This window comes from Onychostoma macrolepis, chromosome 22, assembly GCF_012432095.1.
Source record: "Onychostoma macrolepis isolate SWU-2019 chromosome 22, ASM1243209v1, whole genome shotgun sequence".
Lineage (NCBI taxonomy): Eukaryota > Metazoa > Chordata > Actinopteri > Cypriniformes > Cyprinidae > Onychostoma > Onychostoma macrolepis.
Genome location: NC_081176.1, coordinates 4055112 through 4065451, shown reverse-complemented (window position 1 = coordinate 4065451; position 10340 = coordinate 4055112).

Genomic DNA, 10340 nt, shown 5'->3' with positions numbered 1-10340 from the left:
GCCTGGCACACTTAAGGGTTCCAGGAGAGTTCTAGCTCACATCCTCATCTTCTCAGCATCCAACAGAACCGCAGACTGGCGAGGCGGGTCACTGATGTGAGAGTTTTATCTGCTAGAGATCACACCTCCGGGGAGTCAAAGAGCCAATGGTGACATTCACTTTTGGAGGGAAAGTTTACAACTCTTTGTCTTAGAGCATGGTATTTTGCATATGGAAAAACTACTAAAGATTCTTAGAACACTAATATTTTTCCTATGTACAGACTTATAATATACACTCTCGTTTAGATCATCAGATGACAAATTCATAGATACTAAACACGGTATATGTAAGGTAAAACAGTATACAACATAAAAGACAATATACAAAAACAGTAACAATATACACAATGACCTGAAGGATGTGTTTGTTCATTCAAAGAAAGGTTTTTCTATTAATTCATTAGAGAAGAGTCTATCTTCCAACCCAAGATGGCGGCGCGAGTACATCGCGAGGCTCTGGGTCTCTCCAGATTTTGCAATTTTGCTGTATTTTTCTTACTCATCTCGGGCCTGTTCGTGCAGAACAGTTGTGCCTTTACATCGTACACCCGTTGTGAGCTTTTGGATATCGGTTTGCGAATTTCCGACACTTTTATGGACAATCTTCGACTCCTTCCTGAGATCGCTAGGACACCCGAGGCTATGCACCCTACCCGGCCGGGCGGAAGTGCTCGCAGGCGGCGTCGAGATCGTAAACAAAGGCGGGGAAGCGCGGAGGACTAAGAGCTAAGCTAAGGCTAACACCACACTGGCTCTCTTTACCCAGCATTTTCCTTGCCAATGTACGGTCGCTAGTGAACAAAATGGAGGAGATTCGACTCAGCATCACACACAGCAAGAAACTTTTGAACTGTAACGTCCTAATCTTCACGGAAACCTGGTTAAACAGCGGAATACCGGACACCGCTATTGAGCTAGCGGACGCCACACACTCGGGCGGATAGAACATTAGATGGCTCCGGTAAGACCAGAGGTGGTGGATTGTGCATTTACATTAACAAAGCTTGGTGCACAAACTCTGCTATTGTTGGGAGTCATTGTTCAGCTAACCTTGAGTTTCTCATGGTTAAATGTAGACCGTTTATCTACCGCGGAGTTCACTTCCACCATTATAACTGCAGCCTATATTCCCCGGATGCTGATGCCAAGCTTGCTATGAAAGAACTTCACGCAGCCATCAGTAAACAACAGACTGATCACCCGGGCGGCTTTTATTGTTGCAGGTGACTTTAATCACTCAAACTTAAAGTCAGTGCTACCCAAGTTTCACCAGCATGTTTCCTGTCACACCAGAGGAAACAAAACCTTAGACCATGTTTACACAAACATGGCTGGAGCTTACGTTGCGACACCCCTCCCCCACCTGGGACAGTCAGATCACCTTTCTTTGTTCCTCACCCCCAAATATGCACCCCTCATCAACCGTGTGAAGCCATCAGTGAAGACCATCAAGGTGTGGCCTGCGGGGGCAGATTCCACACTCCAGGAAAGGTTTCTACACACAGACTGGAGTATGTTTGCTTCTCAAGCCACCAGTGGCGCTCACACAGACATTGACTCTTACACCTCCTCTGTATTGGATCATATCAATATCACCATTGACAGTGTTACAACCCAGAAACAGATCACCACATATCCAAATCAGAAGCCTTGGATGAACAAGGAAGTGCAACTCCTGTTGAAGTCATGCAACACTGCCTTCAGATCAGGAGATGCACAAGCCTACAGCACATCCAGAGCAAACCTGAAGAGGGGCATCAAAAAGGCCAAGCACTGCTACAAGCTAAAGATAGAGGGACACTTTTCCAACTCTGACCCTCGATGCATGTGGCAGGGCATTCAGGCCATCAGTGACTACAAACCCACCCACTCCACCCCCGCAGACACTGATGTCAACTTCCTGAACGAGCTAAATTACTTTTATGCTCGCTTTGAAAGAGACAACAGAGAAACTGCCACCAAGCTCAATCCCTCAGCTGACCACCCACCAATCATACTCTCCTCCACAGATGTCTGCAAGGCACTGAGCCGGATCAGCACGCACAAGGCTGCTGGACCAGACAACATCCCTGGTCGTGTTCTCAGGGCATGTGCGGAGCAGCTCGCTGGGGTTTTTACAGACATTTTCAATCTGTCTCTTGCCCAAGCAGCCGTACCAACATGCTTTAAATGCACTTCCATTGTGCCAGTGCCAAAACACTCTAGTCCGAGGTGCCCTAATGACTACCGCCCTGTAGCACTCACACCCATCGTCATGAAGTGCTTTGAGCGGCTGGTCCTGGAACACCTAAAAGACTCTCTACCATCCACATTGGACTCACACCAGTTTGCCTACCGTAGCAATAGGAGCACAGAGGACGCAGTTTCCATGGCACTGCACTCTGTGCTCACTCACCTGGACAATAAGAACACTTATGCACGTATGCTGTTTGTTGACTTCAGCTCAGCATTCAACACTGTCATCCCAACCAAGTTAATAGCCAAACTTGGAGACCTGGGCATCAATACCTCAATGTGTAACTGGATTTTGGACTTCCTGACCAACAGACCCTAGAATGTTCAATCAGGATTCACCTGCTCCACATCCATCACACTTAACACTGGTGTACCACAGGGCTGTGTGCTAAGCCCGTTTCTCTACTCCCTCTTCACCTCCGACTGCAAGCCTGTGTATGGATCTAATTCCATCGTCAAGTTTGCAGATGACACCACGGTGATTGGCCTCATCAGTAACAACGATGAGACTGCCTATAGGGAGGAGATCCAGCACCTGGCCACATGGTGCACTGAAAATAACCTGCTCCTCAACACCACCAAAACGAAGGAGCTCATCGTGGACTTCAGGAAGGAGTCAAGAGGCACACACGACACCATCCACATCAATGGAATGGCTGTTGAGCGTGTCTCCAGTTTCAAGTTTCTGGGGATCCACATCTCGGCGGACATGTTGTGGAAAACCAACACCTCCAGCCTGGTCAAGAAGGCTCACCAGCGCCTCTTCTTTCTGAGGACACTGAGGAAGAATCAGCTCTCCTCTGCTATCCTGGTGAACTTCTATCGCTGCGCAATAGAAAGCATCCTGACCAACTGTGTCACAGTATGGTATGGGAGCTGCTCTGTTGCGGAGCGCAAGGCACTGCAGCGGGTGGTGAAAACTGCCCAGCGCATCACAGGGACTCCACTACCTGCCATCGAATACATCCAGAGGGAACGCTGTCTGCATCGAGCTCGCAGCATCCTTAAGGACTCCTCTCACCCAGCCCACAGACTGTTTTCTCTCCTGCCCTCCGGTAGGCGTTTCAGGTGCCTCCGGACCAGGACCAGCAGACTAAAGAACAGTTTCTTCCCCAGAGCTGTCTCTTTACTGAACTCTAACCCCCGTTGATCCACTTCCTCATATATTATTAACTCTTCTTTCCTACCTCACATCTGCCTTATTTGCACTACTGAATGTAAATTTTTATTACAGTAACAACTGTTTACTTTTGTATCTTGCACTACCATACATATTGCACATACTATACATATTCACCTGTAAATTCTGTTTATATTAATAACCATCTTTCTATATATATTTATACATATATTCAGTACATATCTTTGTCCTGCACTTATTAAACCATTGTATATACTGCACTTGCTGCTATTGCACTTCTGGTTAGACCTAAACTGCATTTCGTTGCCCTGTACCTGTACTTGTGTAATGACAATAAAGTTGAATCTAATCTAATCTAATTTTTATGGGAATTATATGTCTTTCCTAAAGGGAAATGGAGTGAGAGTTGCTCTGCCCGCATTCCTTTGAGCAATAAAACTAGTGTTATCAGATGACTTGTCTTTGGTTGCCATGGAACCAGAGGCCTGTTCTATCCTTTTGAGGTGTTAGTTGCATTTCGGGGGAAGGGTCCACAGACCCTCATAGTTGGCCCTTCGGTTGGGTGAGGGGGCATTAGAGATTATTTGTTAAATATAACAAGTAATTGGATGTCTGATTGGTTCAAACGCTACAACTGATTGTATCATTAATTAAAAAAAGAATATTTCAACAAGTGTATACATCAAGACTAGAACCACTGACAGTCCACTAAAGTCCACTGACACAAATAATGTTTTGTTAAACAAACTTAATACATTTAAGTTCTTGTATGAAAAAGCTTCTAGCTAGCAATAGCACATGTAAGCACACTAAAAATAATATATTTAACATATGGGATGAGCAAATAAGAAGAGATTGTTGTCAGTGTTAGCATTAGCATGGCTATTGCTCATTGACAGTACTAGCGTTAGCATGACTGTTGTTCATAATGGGTTAAGGCTAGAAGGGATATGTATGGCTCTACTGGGCATGAACACATCAATACAGCGTAATTTTTGAAACACTGTACAACAATTACTATTTTTTCATTATTGTAAGGGGTAGGTTTAGGGTTGGGGTAGGTGTAGACGTTAATAAAACACAATATAATAGGTAGAAAATTACTTTCATTGTTAATTTCCGGAACTGTATTCCTTCTTGCCACAACTGTGATAATGTAGCCAACAACAGCTCAAGCAGAACTGAAACCACACAAAAACACAAAGATAACAGAAACTCTTCTAAATCTCCAATATAAGCTTCCCAAATCTTTCCCTTTACTCAAAAAAATAAAACATAAATAAATAAATAAAAAATGTAATGTTTTGTTTACTCAAAATCCTGGTCAGTAGATGGGTAGGTGGGAGACCTCCTGGAAAAAAAACAGGTTGCTGCTGGAAGAGGTGCTAGCTCATCCTGTGGTCTGTGTGGGTCCTAATGCCCCAGTATTGTGATGAGGACACTATACTGTAGATGGGATGTTAAAGTTAAACCAAAGTCCTGACTCTCTGTGGTCACTAAATATCTCATGACACTTTTTGTAAAGAGTAAGAGGGTAACCCTGGTGTCCTAGGCAAAAAAAAAAAAAACACAAAAAAAAAAAACACAAAAACAAACACATTTTCACGTTGATTCTCAATTAATGTTTGGGATGGCACAGGTTTACTTTGTTGTTGTTTTTTCAGAAACTTAAGGAAGATCTTGTAGAGGAGGATTGCATGGCATACACACCTATCATCAGCATTAGAAGATGATCTTAAACCTTTTCTAAGTACCAGCTGTACGATTGTAGGATTGTCTTCACTATAGGAAACTCCAGAGACGCCGTCAGATTGAGAGTCTATGGTTGAGTTTTGGGATTGGTGACTGGTGAGAATAATCAGCACATGTAGCACTCTAAGTCTAAAACATGTAGAAGTCTAAGTCTAAAAAAAAAACCTGCAATACAATGCAGTGCATTGCAGTACAAGGTTTGCCAGTTATCCATACTGTACAACCAATGTAGCGTTTTCATACAGTGAGGAAAATAAGTATTTGACCACCCTGCTATTTTGCAAGTTCTCCCACTTAGAAATCATGGAGGGGTCTGAAATTGTCATCGTAGGTGCATGTCCACTGTGAGAGACATAATCTAAAAAAAAAATCCAGAAATCACAATGTATGATTTTTAACTATTTATTTGTATGATACAGCTGCAAATAAGTATTTGAACACCTGTCTATCAGCTAGAATTCTGACCCTCAAAGACCTGTTAGTCTGCCTTTAAAATGTCCACTTCCACTCCATTTATTATCCTAAATTAGATGCACCTGTTTGAGGTCGTTAGCTGCATAAAGACACCTGTCCACCCCATACAATCAGTAAGAATCCAACTACTAACATGGCCAAGACCAAAGAGTTGTCCAAAGACACTAGAGACAAAATTGTACACCTCCACAAGGCTGGAAAGGGCTACGGGAAATTGCCAAGCAGCTTGGTGAAAAAGGTCCACTGTTGGAGCAATCATTAGAAAATGGAAGAAGCTAAACATGACTGTCAATCTCCCTCGGACTGGGGCTCCATGCAAGATCTCACCTCGTGGGGTCTCAATGATCCTAAGAAAGGTGAGAAATCAGCCCAGAACTACACGGGAGGAGCTGGTCAATGACCTGAAAAGAGCTGGGACCACCGTTTCCAAGGTTACTGTTGGTAATACACTAAGACGTCATGGTTTGAAATCATGCATGGCACGGAAGGTTCCCCTGCTTAAACGAGCACATGTCCAGGCCCGACTTAAGTTTGCCAATGACCATTTGGATGATCCAGAGGAGTCATGGGAGAAAGTCATGTGGTCAGATGAGACCAAAATATAACTTTTGGTCATAATTCCACTAAACGTGTTTGGAGGAAGAAGAATGATGAGTACCATCCCAAGAACACCATCCCTACTGTGAAGCATGGGGTGGTAGCATCATGCTTTGCGGGTGTTTTTCTGCACATGGGACAGGGCGACTGCACTGTATTAAGGAGAGGATGACCGGGGCCATGTATTGCGAGATTTTGGGGAACAACCTCCTTCCCTCAGTTAGAGCATTGAAGATGGGTCGAGGCTGGGTCTTCCAACATGACAATGACCCGAAGCACACAGCCAGGATAACCAAGGAGTGGCTCTGTAAGAAGCATATCAAGGTTCTGGCGTGGCCTAGCCAGTCTCCAGACCTAAACCCAATAGAGAATCTTTGGAGGAGCTCAAACTCCGTGTTTCTCAGCGACAGGCCAGAAACCTGACTGATCTAGAGAAGATCTGTGTGGAGGAGTGGGCCAAAATCCCTCCTGCAGTGTGTGCAAACCTGGTGAAAACTACAGGAAACATTTGACCTCTGTAATTGCAAACAAAGGCTACTGTACCAAATATTAACATTGATTTTCTCAGGTGTTCAAATACTTATTTGCAGCTGTATCATACAAATAAATAGTTAAAAATCATACATTGTGATTTCTGGATTTTTTTTTAGATTATGTCTCTCACAGTGGACATGCACCTACGATGACAATTTCAGACCCTCCATGATTTCTAAGTGGGAGAACTTGCAAAATAGCAGGGTGTTCAAATACTTATTTTCCTCACTGTATATATATATATATATATATACATACATACATACATTTATTTTATTTATTTATTTTTCACATTTGTCTCTTACACCCTCAAAACTAATTCATACTGTGTGTACATATCATTATGTATCATTTATTCTAAATAATATATATTATATTTATTATCTTAATGTGGTTTGACCTGTGCCACATAACTTCTTCATAAACATGCAATGCTACTGGAAGTATGGTGTTCATGTCAGTTCATGTATTTTGGGATGTGAGCGTTAGAGGTGTTAATGGCATGCGGTTGAGAGTATTTTTTTTTTCCATTCCTACGACTGACAGTCATAGTGGTGTGACTTCTTCTAAATGCAAAGGTTTTAAGAATTCAAATCATGCAAGGAACCAAAGAACTGCCTCAACTGAATGAGTCATTCACAAGTCGATTGTGACAAGTCACAAGCTGATTCAAATTCTGTCCAAATACTCACACTTGTGGTCTTTGTTAAGCACTTGACTACTTTTATGACATATTTTGCTGTGTTTGGCCCAAGTGAGCATGAAGACCACAACTGTGTGCAGGACTTTTCATTACCTGATGGGACACAGTTAAAGTATGTATGTTTGTATGTTTAGTTTTTTTTCTGTCTTTCAAATTCGAGGTCTGCTTTGGCAATGCAAATTATTTTGTATTATTAAATCAACGTCTTCAAATCCTATATTCTAGTTTCATTCTTTAACTTTTTTCTTTTACCATTTTTATTTCTATGTAACAGAGGGTTGTAAAAAGCATTTCACTGCACACATAGGGCCAGTTTTACTAAGCAGGGCCCCTGTTACTCTGTTCCACTATTACCCCCTGTCCAACGCCCCTGACTCCTACAAATGAATATTCAATAAGGTCAGGCGCAAAAATAGCCTAACTGTGTCCACGCCTTAAAGTTCTTTAGTAAATCCTGACAGTACTATTTCACATGCTTGTTCTGTTGAGCTGATGCCGTCTGACAGGTAAGTTACAAAAGCATGGGTACATTTTTCAGAACAGTGTTACTGAGAAAATGAGACTGCTTTGCAGTCCGGTGTTACGACCTGAGTCTCTTGTATTTGTGGTGTGTGTGCTTTGTCTCCTCCTTCTTTTGCTCTATCTGATTTCCGATAGGATGTCTACTGATCGGGGTGTACGATCGCCATTGGTCGTTTGGACGAGGCGTGGTCTTTTAAAAGGACGCCGCCGGCATTCAACGGGGAGCTCATTGTTGGTTCGGTCATGTGTGGGTTGAGAGCTCCTGGATCCCTCCTCTGGCCGATGATCAAATTTGTTGTTCTTCAAGTGTAGATCTAATTCGTTCATTCTTAAACATTGTATTCTAAGAACGTGGAGCAAAAGGGGTGTCCTGCCGTTTTGGTTTTGGCTATTTGGTTTGGGTTCCCTATCTGTCGGTCACTACGAGTTATGTCGTGACGACATAGGGGATTTACTTGGGAGCCCCAATCATCTCTGACTTAAGAGAAAATGCCAATGAATATTGGCTAGTGGATTTTGCATACCTGCACCACTCCCCGTGCACACGGGTATAAATAGGCGGCAGGTGCATCCACTCATTAGATTTTTGCTTCGGAGCCGAGTGGATGAACGTGTTGATCTCCACAAAGAGCCATTCATCATCTGTCTGGAAGCTGTTCTGGTTGGCGTTATGGTGCGAACAGCGGTCTCCTGTCTGCAGCGATTCCCCTGGGCACTTCAACTACCAGAGCAGATTTCTTAAAAGAGCAAATTATGGTCGGTTCGCATCTTTTTAAAGACGCCGTTCCGGCCGTGTCCTCTTGGTTGCGGTCGTTTCCTATCCTCCGTCCACGGCCACGATCGTTGTCTTCAGTGTCTGGGCATCCAGCGCGCTGAAGCTGCGTTCGTGGATGGTTTATACGTTCGTTCTGAGCGTGTAACCATGGCAGCGCTGCGATCGCGCCTCTCTCTCCTCATGGGGATGGGAGGGGCTCCCTCTGTCACTACCTGCGCTGGCTTCTCTGCCCACGAGCAGAGAACCATCGGCTAGTGCTCTGGGCGATCTGAGGGTTACAGTGAGAGCCTTTCGGCCGGGCCAGTCCCCACGGACCTCTCACTCCTCCTGCAGCAGCTGTTCTGTGCGGCTTCCCGGTGATTCTGCTGTGCCGTCTCACGGTGTGCCCAGCGTTTCATTCAGTGCGCCGATAGAGGATCAGATGTCGATCGCAGCATCGGCGGATGGGCAATCGTCCTCTGAGGATGAAGATTCGGTGGGGCTGCCTCCCTCGGGAGTCGCGGCGGCCGCCGAATCGGACCCAGAGTTGACGGCCGAGCTTTCCCGGGCCGCCGCGAGCATCGGGCTGGAGGCATGCACACCTCCTAGTCCTGAGCCCTCGCGGCGAGTTGATTGGTTCCTCGGCACGGGCCGTGGCTCGCGACCACGCCCTGCCCCGGTTCCTTTCTTCCCGGAAGTGCAACAGGGTAGACCTGTTTGCTTCCCGCGAGTCCTCCCACTGCCAGCGGTATTACTCCCTGACCAAGGGCCCCCTCGGCACGGACGCACTGGCACACAGCTGGCCTCGGGCTCTGCGCAAGTATGCGTTTCCCCCAGTGAGCCTACTTGCACAGACACTGTGCAAGGTCAGGGAAGACGAGGAGCAGGTCCTGCTGGTCGCGCCGTACTGGCCCACCCGGACCTTGCGACAGCTCTTCCCTGGCGCATCCCTCTGAGGAAGGACCTCCTTTCTCAGGGGCTTGGCACCATATGGCACCCGCGTCCAGATCTGTGGAACCTCCACGTGTGGCTCCTGGATGGGATGCGGCAGACTTGAGCGGTCTCCCACGGACTGTGGTAGAGACCATCACTCAGGCTAGAGCTCCTTCAACAAGGCAAGCCTATGCACTGAAGTGGAGTCTGTTCGCGAACTGGTGTTCTTCTCGCCGAGAAGACCCCCGAAGATGCACGATTTGAGTAGTGCTTTCTTTCCTGAAAGAAAGGTTGGAGCATAGGCTGTCACCCTCCACCTTGAAGGTGTATGTGGCTGCTATTGCGGCCCATCACGATGCAGTGGACGGCTGGTCCCTGGGAAAGCACGATCTCGTCGTGAGGTTCCTGAGGGGTGCCAGGAGGTTGAACCCTCCTAGGCCACCCCTGATGCCCCCCTGGGATCTCTCTATTGTCCTGGCTGGGCTTCAGAGGGGTCCCTTTGAGCCGCTGGACTCCCTTCCGACTTCTGTTGGGAAAGGAACAGCTGCTTGGCTATCTCCAGCAGCGATGTACTCAGTGGTCCCTGCGGGCACCAAGGTTAGCGAATTTGCGCTGGGGCGATGGGAAGGTTGCGACCTTTCGCATGGCATTTG